Source organism: Oryzias melastigma, linkage group LG10, assembly GCF_002922805.2.
Source record: "Oryzias melastigma strain HK-1 linkage group LG10, ASM292280v2, whole genome shotgun sequence".
Taxonomy (NCBI): domain Eukaryota; kingdom Metazoa; phylum Chordata; class Actinopteri; order Beloniformes; family Adrianichthyidae; genus Oryzias; species Oryzias melastigma.
The window spans coordinates 11,500,196-11,511,682 of NC_050521.1; the positions used below are offsets into that span (position 1 = coordinate 11,500,196).

Genomic DNA, 11,487 nt, shown 5'->3' on the forward strand with positions numbered 1-11,487 from the left:
TTAGGGTCAAAGACAAAGTTCCTCGAGGGCAGATAACTCTGGTTAAATTAATATTGATGTGCTTTAATTCAGTCTTTGTTACCAATGATTTTTTTATTCGCCTTTGAGGCACACCTCACAATTAATTAGCATTTATTACCTTTGGGTTGTTCTCTCACAGAAGAGTCACTACAGCTCAGCCCTTTCAATGTTGCACACACAGCAACAGTGAAAGTAGCTTTTGCTTGCAGATTTTAATCATGCCAGATCATGCCTGGTGCAAACATCTCCACACCTCTATCCACAGAGCGGCCACGGGGTTCCCGTAGAACAGTGCTCTCCCTGAGATGTACCAGCTTTGAATCCATCCATCCATCCACCAATCAGTCTTTACTTAGAAATCAAAATAAATCTATTAAATCCACAGTTCAGTATTTTTTGCATGTTTTATGCATACTTTTGTTGTTAACTAATGAGGAATCTAAAGTGTGTTATTGTAGCCAAATAAAATTGGTTTTTGAATGTAAATGTAAAAGAAATAAACATTGAATCAAAATAAATTGTGAACTAATTAATTGATTGATTTCTTTATCGATGGTGTGATACTCATCCTTATACTATATGATCATTTAGACTAAACTCTTATAGTCCTAAAAACACGACATACAGTATATTTAACTATGCAACACTGGCTCAAAATGACGTATTTACAGGGTGACACATCAACATGAGCTTATTGCAATAATAAAGTGAAAACCACCCAGAGTTTACTGAAGCAGTCAACCAATGTTTCTTAGACTTCTTGTGCCCGCTTTTTTTTTTTTGCAGTAGAGATTATTACACTGCAAGCCTCTGAGAAACAGATTTTTTTTTAAAGAAAGAAGAGTGGTCATGCCATAGGGCAATATATATATATATTTTTGTAATTGAAATAGCAGTTTTTTCACAGGTATGTTATTACTGCATGTGTGGTTCACTGTAGTTATCCATCATGATATCGGTTTAATGACACCATGCTGCCAATTGCTAAATTAAGCAGATTAAAGGGGGTTTCTAATCCTTGAAAAATAGATACACTGGCACAGATAATTGCAGTTTTGTTGAGATCTTTGCGTCCAGCTGACCAAACACCAGCAACACGTTCAGCTGTGATCACTTATTAGACCGCGAAACACGAAATCTGTCTCCAGTCTGCCTGGACGGATTCTCAACTGCTTCCTTTCAGTGACATGTTGACATGTTGGTCACATTGGTTGATTATATTCCTGAGGGGTTTTCTGTGTGTTCAGGCAGATGACAGTGACTACTGGAGAGGATAGCAGGCTGTCATTTCAGAGTACATCTTCATTTAGTGTTGCCTTTCTGGTGGCGTTGGTCATTAACTGGTTTAACTCTGTTGTTTGTTTGAAGAAACCCCCAAAAATACAGCAATAAACCAAAGCTGACTGGTTTTTGTTTTGTGTGATATTCTGATATTTATAACTTTCACAACCTGAAGGAGGAATGTTAGAAAAAAATGCTATAAAAATTTTAGATATTCATATAGCAGTTTGGTTTTATTAGGTAGCAGCTGTTTCAGAAGTTGAGGTTTGGTGAAGTTTTTTTCTGCTACAAAGACGAGGCTGTCGCTCAGTAGATTGAGCCCAAGTGAAGCAGTCATTGTGTCCTTGAGAAAGACCCGTAACCATACTTTCCCTTCAACACCAAGGAATGTTTTAGGAAAACGCCTTTGCTAATGAATACAAAATGTAAAGCATATTTGATTGGTCACACCTGTGCAACAGCACAACACTTAGAAAGGAGGAATCAGATGTTTTTAGAAATGTTAGCTACTAGATAATATGATTTATTTAAGGAAAAAGCAGGAAAACACACTTTGACGTTGTTTATCCTTTTTTAAATCTGAATACTGTACTGATTGGGAGTAGATTCTGACTTCCTTTTACTGATTTTAGATTAAATATAGTCATTAAACTGCCACAGCTTCTCATAAGCCCTCATACATTGATAGAATATATTTATACTTCAGTTAGGGTTCTCCAGACATGCATATGACATACCAAATGAAGACTAAGTTTTGTCAAAAAAAATAAAAAATAAGCTCATTAGACATCTTATTCTACGGAAGACGACAGTTTGTTTTCTCAAGATAACGACTTATTAACTCGTTATCACCAGAGAACAACAACTGTTTTCTCGAGATAACAGAATAAAATTACAGCTTTTTATCTCAAGAAAATGAGCTGAAAAAAATATTAGCAGATGTGGCCGTATCTGTATATTCCTTATTATTCATCAAAATAAGCGACATGTCATTGTTGCTTTGAGATTAATATAAATATGCGATAAACTCCCTCTACACAGCATTACATCAGCTATAGGTGATCAGGTTACTTTAGCTAGCTGTAGTGTATGCACTATTCTCTAGTAGAATAGTCCAAGCTTCCACACAGGCTTAGAAGGAACATTTAGACGATTATCTTAACCCTTCACACAGCCCATCTGCTTTCAAGAGCACACTAAAAGTTAAAAGTTAGCAGATTGTTAAACACACATTTAACATATGGTATTCACACTGGGTGAGCAGGGTGGGACTTCTTCTTTTTTTTTACTGTGTACTAGTCCATGTCTGTCATCTACAGTAGGAAGAGAACACAAGTCTTGCTGAGCTTCAAGTCTGTTACATTTCTATTCCAGCATGTTAATACAGGGACATGCAGGAACTAACTGATTTACCTGATATATGGGCGGGTTTCAATATTGCACTTAGAATCAAACTCAAACAGTCTAAATTTCTAAACTTTCACTTCACTTTTTTGTTATCAAGCTGATGAATCTCTATTTTGGCCAGCATAAGATTTACAGTGAAGTCCTTGAAATAGCTCCTGACATACTGTCAGGTTATGCAGGATCAGGAGGGAGGGTATTTAAACAGAAAAGCACTGTTAAAAATGTCATTCGAACTATCTTTTGGCAGAAAATAATTACGTATTCATTGATGGGTTTTTTTTTCTTTCTTTTTTTTTGTTGTTTTTTTCTTGTTCAAGGATGAAATAATTAAAAACATTTTTGCCATTATCCATGTAAAATATCTAAATCTGCAACTGAAAAAAAATCTCTTTCCCATCACTTCAAAAACAACCATAATTCCATTTAAAGAAGACCAATGCACACACCTGTCGCCTTGTCACAACGTTACTGTGGAAGACTTTTTAACAGATTTTTGCTCAATTCAAGAGTTACATTCCTCGGAAATGTGCTTTACAGTGGGCCCTTTCGATGAAAAATCGATGTAAGTGCGCATGTGCAGATGTTTCAGGCTTCCAGGTTCAAACTTTTGCTTTCATGCATAGCTACACAAGTTTCTAATAACTTTTTTGGGCTGTGTGTTCAAATTGATCACCTTAATAATTGTGGTTTGTGCCCGATCGGAATTTGTGACACTCGTCCGGTGTGAACACCAAAGGCTAAAGAACCCACGTTTAGTGCGTTCTTGATCGTGCATCACGTAGCTTTACACTGCATTTCTCTGGGAGTTGAGTAATATGCCTTAGCAATAATATATTTAAAATACAGGTGCAAGGAAATAAAGAAAATCATACATTTTATCCCTAACAGCTGTTCATAAAACCCTGGGGTCCTTATATATGTAGCTTTGCTTCCTGCATCCTTTGTTTATTGCTCACATCGGGATGAGCGTCTGCCTGTAAGTGCTCCATTGATTCAAGAATTAGAGAGATTCATATTGCCACTTAAATCTAGTTTTCTTTTATTTCTTGTAAGGACAATTTAATTTAGTTTAGTGGTTACTTCTGTTCAAAAGTGATGCTTTTCTCAGCATAATGCAACAAGAATTAATCTCAGATAAAGTTCAAACAGTGTCATCCTTGTGTCAGGAGCTTCTGGCCAGTTGCAAACTGATTGACATTCCCAAGTGGACCAAGTAAATGATGAGAAATTAAATGACTGAAAGAGGCATAATGGTGGTTATGACAAGTGAGCAGGAGGTGGAGAGGGGAGCGGCAAAGGGAGGAATACACAAACAGGTTGCACTGGGGCCTGGGGAATAAGGCAGGGAGGAGGGAATGGAGAGTACAGAAAAAGACAAATAAGATGGTGCAACAGAGAAAGCGGTTATGGAGGACGAGTTTACACAGCTGAATGTGAAGTAGATTTGTCTCATTTTTACAGAATCTTAGTTAGGGGCGTAATGATTGATTTTAACAACAACTGGATTGACTGACCTAAAACTAATCCAGGACATTTTTGGCCAAAAATTCAACCAGTGTGACAGAAAAATACCAGTTACTGAACAGTGTGGGGGAAGTTTTCCCAATTCCTTATATTTCTTGCAAGATAATAAGTTAAATATGTGCAAGTAAGCAAGAATTTATGACAATCCATTCTCATTTTAGCTTCAGAAAGTTGAGTCCACTGCTGTTTTTCATCAAAATAATATAAATTATTAGAACACAAAACCTCAGTGTCTTAATCCAGATGGTATTTTCCAGTATTGATTGTCATCGATTTATTTTGTTTTGAAACAATGTTTTAACGGCATTGGATTAATTTGCCTCAGGCAGATCGATTTCGTTGGGTCATAGAAATAGAAATCGATTCAATGATTGATCGTTACACCCCTATTCTTAGTAGAGCGTCCCAAACATACACACAGACCCAAATTTGAATATTTTTCAGTCATACAGCAGCCTCAGAAGGCGATTCTTAATGTCTTGTTTATCCTCATAACTTGTTCAGCTTCTTCTGGTTTTTAACAGTCAGCTTCTGTCTTTCGCTGATCCACCCCCCACCCCCTTTCCCCTGGAGTTTCATTACATACCTCCCAAGAAAGAAATGCTCTCCATTCTGTTGTTTTATGTTCCTTTCAAATTTAGTCCGGCTTCTGTCTTCTCCACCCCTCAAGTCTCTTTCACTTCGTCTTCCTCTCACACTCACTTACTCACCCTCCATCACCCCTTCCTCACTCTCTATCTCTCCCCTCGCCTGAGCCTCTCCTCCGTCCCCCGACACCTCACGCTCTCCACCTCCTCTCTCTTGTCAATTTACCCTCCCCTCTCCCCTCCCTCCTCCTCTCTGTATGGAGTTGTATAACTTATCGCCCTGATCTGTTCGCTACTCGATAATTGGTGTGTCTTGGCAGCAGATGCAGGCACGCTTTATTTAACAGCTCAGTATTAGCTATTCCAATTAGTCATCTAATACCAATAAGAAGAGGAAACTGTGGCCTTCATGTTTTGAGCGCCATGGGAGAAGGGAGTTGTGTGTTTTTGTGTCTGCCTGTGCAGCAACAGTGGCCGGTGCTCGTGCACACACACATGCGCACGCACAGTTGCACCCAGTTCACATGTGGGTTTTAGCAGATGGTGAAACACTTTCCCTCGAGTATGACATTAATCTACATCTCTCTAATTAACTAGGTTTCAGTAACAAACCTTTGGGCTTTGACGTTGCCATGGTTACCCAAACACTGAACAGCGACTGTCTGCATTTGTATGTGCGGCTCCTGGCGAGGGAAATGTTTGTGCACCATCTTTTTGGTGTTCACAGCCGTGTGCTCTTACACCCTCCTGTGTGTGTTTTTTTGTGTGTGCGTGTGAGAGGAAGACCGCAGTTCTGCCACTGCGTGATTGTGCATGCACACGGGTATATTAGTTGCTTTGATGCTTTTGTTTCCCCATAGGGCTCAGAGGCTGGTTCTAACTCGAGCACCTATGTAACTGCAGAGTAGCATTAAATGGGATCATTACACTTTTATCAAAGGTCTATTGTACCCTGCAGAAGACTATCTTAATAACTGTAATTCCATAAATAATGATTACATGGAAGATTTCAATTAAAAAGATGTGACAAATTAAAAAGAAATTACACATCCATGACAAAAAGAAAAAAACAAAAACCCATAAAAGGAGCATTTGGATTTAGACTTCCTCTGCTAGACGGTTGTGTCTTGAAGCAAAGATGCAGAAAAACGTTTGGAGAGAAACCTTTGATTTTTTTTCATACCCTGGGCTCTATTTCACTTTGTATTTTGCAGAAAAATGGTGGTTGGCACAAAAATCTTTTCCAGTAAGAGTCATGTTTAGTGAGAGCCTCATAACAGGCAGCCATTTTAACAGCTGGAGTTTAAAAGCAAAAGTCTATCATTCAGAGGGTTGGAATGCTTGTATTTGCAATGGAAAGGTGCGTTATTATGTCGTTATGCAAAAAGATCTGCAGAGAGATGAAGCATTTTGTTCAAGTTTAGTTTCTTCTGGTCTTTCATTCTCTTTAGTGTCATTGCTGTTACTACCTATAGGGATTATTTTACATGTACGAAAAGTGAGATTTTTTTGCAGACCAGTAACATAATTATTTAAAAGGAAAAGAGCAGGAGGGAGAAGTTATGTTGAAATTGCCAAATTATGACTCATTAGAGACCAGTTTCTGTTGCATTTTACAAACATTAAGTCATAAAATGAACAGTGTTTACTAATAAAATTCACATCTTTAAACTGGGTCCCCTGGTGAGGTTTTCCTCATATTTTTGCACATCTTGTAGCCATGTTTATACCAATCTGACTGCTGCAAACATGGAAATGGTCTGATTATTTTTGTGCATTGAATGACTATTCTGTTCTTATTTTACTAACTCTTTTATTGAGTCAAACAAAAAGTCATCAGTGTAATATAATTTATCTTAACAGGTTGAATTGTTGATGCCGCTGTGTGTGTGTTTGGGTGGGGGTTTAAATCAGTTATAGATCTAAACTGGGGAATACGGGAGTTTTATATAAAAAGTTTGAGCTGTTAAAAAGAAAAAAAATTTTATTTGTTGTAACCATGTCAGATTTTACACTAATGGTACAAAAGCCTTATTACAGCACCGTACATTATCATGATTTTTAGGATTTAGAGTTCAGTGTAACTAAACTAAAAGTCAACTTCAGCCAATCTTTTATTGTAAAAGATTGTTGGTTATTCATATGATTGATTTTTTTTTTATTTTACTGAAAAACAAATTCCTTTAGTAAAGAAGCTTCTACACCAAGAAGCAACACATTTAATTAACGAGTGCTGTATTCATTTTTAGATTTTGTGTGTATATATATATATATATATATTTGACTACATCAATGAAGTATTTGTGGGTAAAAATCTTACTTACAGCAGTCATTTTTGGCTTGCTACATCAAAAATATGTGAGAAAAAAATACTAAAGCTGATAGCCCTAAGCATATGCAAAAAATTAAACAAATTTACAAAACAAATCAAATCTTTAAACACATTTAGTAAAAAAAATAGAATATTAACATTAATACATAATAATCTAATAGGAAAAAAAGGAGGATGGTGTTTTAGAAGTCAACAAAATGATATTATTTACATTTTAAATCAAACTGGTGTATAACTAGAAAAAAAACATTGCCTTACAACATCAGAGTTTTCACCCTAAATTCCTTTTTTTTTATTTTCACAGAGATAAACTTTAGAGATCTTTAAAATTATCATCCAACCTTTTTAGACGAGTCCCACTGTTCAGTTTTTAAGGTTGCAACTGAAGTGCTATCTGTTTTTTTCTCCCTACAAGGCAACCAAAATGAATGATTTCAACAGAGCTTAGCCTTCATCTTCACGTGTCAGCTTTTCAAAAGGCTTTGGAGCCAGAGAGAACATTTCTCCTTGACATGAAACAGATCTTCCAACGCGCCAAGATGTGCCCTGTAGTCTACAATTCACCACTGCAGTGACACATATAGTGAATAAGTCCTGACCAATATTTAACAATTCTGTGACTTCTTCAATCAACCCACTGGGCCCTATTTTTTAATTTGTCACACTGTACCTTTTCTTCTGACGACTACTGTTACTGCTTAAAGTCGTCTGAAGCTTAGTGCACTTTCACACTGGTTTGTTTAGTCCACTCTAGAGTTTGTTCCTCAGTGCAATATCTCTCTTTTTTTGGGCAAACTCTGGACTATTTTGTCTCACTTGGGTCCTGTGGCTAAAGGAGTTCTGAAGAACACAAAACTGCAATGATTTTGTCTTTCATGAATTAAAACCAGCTCTCCAGCATCACTGAAATGAGGAAAAGAAAGTCTCCCTCCTTTCATGAGGTGAATGTAGTTTCAAAACATCATTTTGAGCCACAAGATCCATACTTTGAACTCATCCTATAATAAACGTATCATCTCTATATTTTTCTAACGTGGTACCAGCTTTCTGTCATTTTGCAGTAAAGTACCAGAGACAGCTGCACTCCTACAGAGAAAGCCAAGAGGCTCATTTTTAAGTTGTTTTGATAGTGTTTTTTCTCCCAAAGGAATCAACACTGAGCCACTTTCTCTTGAAGGTGTTGCTAGTTGCCTCACAAGATTAGCTGCAGTTTTGAGCTCTCATGTCAGTAAACTCTGTGTGACTGGACTGCAGTCCGGTTTCTCTCTAATGTATAAAGTCAGCCACAGGCACCCGTAAAGCCATTTTGATGCGCTGCTACGCTATTACTTCATCAAATGAAGTCAGAGCATCAAACCATCTTTAATTGCCCCATAATGAATGACAAAGTCAAAATTTTAAATAGATTAGCAACAAGCCTTTAAATATATTCATAGGTTATGTTTAATCTTTTAAAGCAATTTTCAAGAATTTTGGAGTTTACCCAATATTTACCAACATGATAACATTTTTGGTTAATTTGTTATCTACTGGAGTTTTTATAGCCTAATTTAGAATTTAGCTTCTATTTTAGCAACAGGCTAACGTTTTTGACTAATTTAGTTTGCTGAGAAATTTTAGGCTATTTAGGAGTTTAGCTAGTATTTAAGCAACACACTAAATATTTTTGCAAAATAGGCATGTATTAGGGATTTTTAAGCAATTTTACTAAAAAATTTTCATAAGTTTAGGTCAACTTTAGCACTCTTTTGTAGTTCTATAACTAAATTTTCAGTCTTTTAGCAAATTTAATATTTTACAATTAGCTTTTGCATTTTCATCAAATCCCTTCAGCAATTAAAATAAATTGTATCATAATTTGCAGCAAAAAGCTTCAGCATCTTCAGCGACTACTTTCAGCAAAAAGCATTCACACTAGCAGGTAATGCAACTCTTCTAGTATTTGTTTGCATTACTTTGTTTATTTATTCGCCTTTTTCTTTGTTTGTGTTCAGCTCTACATAGTTTTTGTTGTCAACTCCCTTCCTTTTCGGTTTTTTTTGCAATATACATTTAGTTTTAGACTAAATCCATTTAGCGGACCAAGGCAATCAATCAGTTTTCTTAATTAAATTAAAATTTTCTGTTCAAAAGGGATTCGAACCCGGATGAGTCCTTGAAAAATATCTACAAGTCTTGGGCATTATCACTGCACCACCAGCAGCCTGTAATTAATGAAGTGTTCTGTAAGCTTAATAAAAGCAACCCACCGCATAGCCATTTAATCCAATCATAAGCATGTTTTTGATACCTGTATTTAACACAATAAGATGGCACTTTGAACGGGCTTGAACACCGTTTTGGACACGCGGTTTGTACGCGATAAAACTCTGCTTTTTACACTCGTCTTGGGCGAACTTCATAGTACAGACTAAACAGACATTTTCTGACCGCAATTCTCCAAGTTCTTACAGTCAGTGAATGCACCGAGTCTAAAGTTACCACCCTCGTCGATTTTGATTGGTCTGTTGTGTTAGCCCCGCCCAACGCGCCACAACAGGGCCAAAGGTTTTGAACTGAAATTTTCCGATTCAAAAACGTAGAAAAAAAAAAAAAAAAAGAGTTGAAAATGAAAAAAAAAGACTTGAAACTGAAAGAAAAGTTTTGAAATTGAAATTTTGAATTTTGAAACCTAAAAAACAGAACATTTGAAGCTGAAAATGTTTAAGTATATTTTAGAATAGCAACAAGTTTTGGACATTTTACCTTTATTTGGCTAAACACCAATATTTTTTTTGTTTTGTTTTATTTGGGGTTTAAATAATATTGGCCCCAATGTAGCTCCATACTCCTGCCGCTCTGCAGAAACTATGTCCTGAAAACTAGAGTTTTTTTGTTTTTTTGTTTTTTTAGTTTTGGCTGAAAACAGCATAATCATAATTAAAAAAAAATACTGAGAATGCTTTTAAAATGGATTGGAGTGAAACTTTAAGTCCATTCCAGCTTGTGTTCTCATGGAGAATGGGGTGAACAGTAGAGGTTTACAAATGTTTCCAGAGCGCAGCATCTATCCTCAAAGGTATTTACAGAAGAATGGAAGAGTTGACCTCAAAACGAATCAGATGCGGCCAAACGTAGATAGATCAGAGTTGCTGTGTTTGTGTTTATATACCTACAGAGAGAAAGTGGGAGCTCACAAGTTGCAAGAGAAACAAGAAACAGTAAAAAAGTCTTTAAGATTTATCAAAAGAACAGCAAAGTGTTTCATCCATGGAAACCAAGTTTAACCTCTTTGGATTGTCGTACCAATAACCAATAAAAATGTAAAAGTAATTTTTAAAATTTGCTCCAATCTGATGTCCGGTTTGTCAAAACATGCTTGCATTGAGATTTTTTTTTTATATAAAAAAGTCCTGTAGTCTTGACTTTACACATCTAAACCTATTCTTTTATTTTGCATAGGTTTTCGTAATAGTCATTTTAAAAAAGATTTGATTTTTAGTAGTTTTCATTTTTTGTGCTAATTTAAAGTAAGTTAAAGAGGTTGAGTCTGTTTTTGTTTTTTCTATATCACATTGTGATATGTGGATGGATTTCCTGAGATGTCTTGAAGATGTTGAAATTATGGATAGTAAACTAATTAAAATAGGAATAGCAACACTTGAGTTACAGAGAAACAGTTGCTCTACTGTGATTATTACTGAGGTCCTTCCATTTTTCATATAGCTAGAATAGACCTTAACCTTTTTGGTTAAATCCTGTAAAAATATTAACAGCTACATCAAATCTTGTAACTTGACTGAAGAAAATCACCAGAAACTGTTAAATCCCCATGTAGTAATCGGGGCAATTAAGTGCTGCAAAGAAGTGCATATATTTTTAAACAAAAAGCAAAAATCATTCCAACTTTCTGACAGCATTATAGATAAGACCTCTACTGAAGTCTCTCAGCATGAAAAAAAAATCCCCCTCTGAGATGTGGGAGGTGAGCTGTTGCGAGAACAGAACAATCTACCAGTGGAGGAGACAGCTACCATTAAAAGATCGGCTGTTAGAGAGTTATGTGAAAAAGAATAGCCCTTTTCATACAATTGGGGAACAAAAGAGGAAAAATGAAGCAGCCATATTTCAGAACCCCAACAACTCAAATGATTCAACGACACCTCCAGGGAGACGTAAACAGGCAGACCTCAGAGAACTAAAGCAATATTATCAACAGGATGGAGTCAAAGTGCTTTACAGTTGGTTTGATTAGCAAAATAATCTTGTATTATAAATTTTATGAAGCTAATGTGCAGCATCCACACTCAATGACCACTTTGTTACTGTAGGTACACCTGCCCAACAGCTCATTAA

At 36.2% G+C, this 11,487-nt stretch overlaps 2 protein-coding genes across 2 annotated transcripts in view; one reads left to right on the forward strand and one right to left on the reverse strand.

Annotated features, from left to right (window-relative positions):
- Window positions 1-4,937, reverse strand: part of flrt1b (fibronectin leucine rich transmembrane protein 1b) — a 44,621-nt gene extending 39,684 nt beyond the window's left edge. The window contains exon 1 of the mRNA XM_024283777.2: window positions 4,820-4,937. The gene's annotated coding sequence lies outside the window, so the exon portion shown is untranslated. The remainder of the gene's footprint in view (window positions 1-4,819) is intronic.
- The window catches only part of macrod1 (mono-ADP ribosylhydrolase 1), a 148,427-nt gene that overhangs the window by 65,608 nt on the left and 71,332 nt on the right, over window positions 1-11,487 (forward strand). The window lies entirely within an intron of this gene.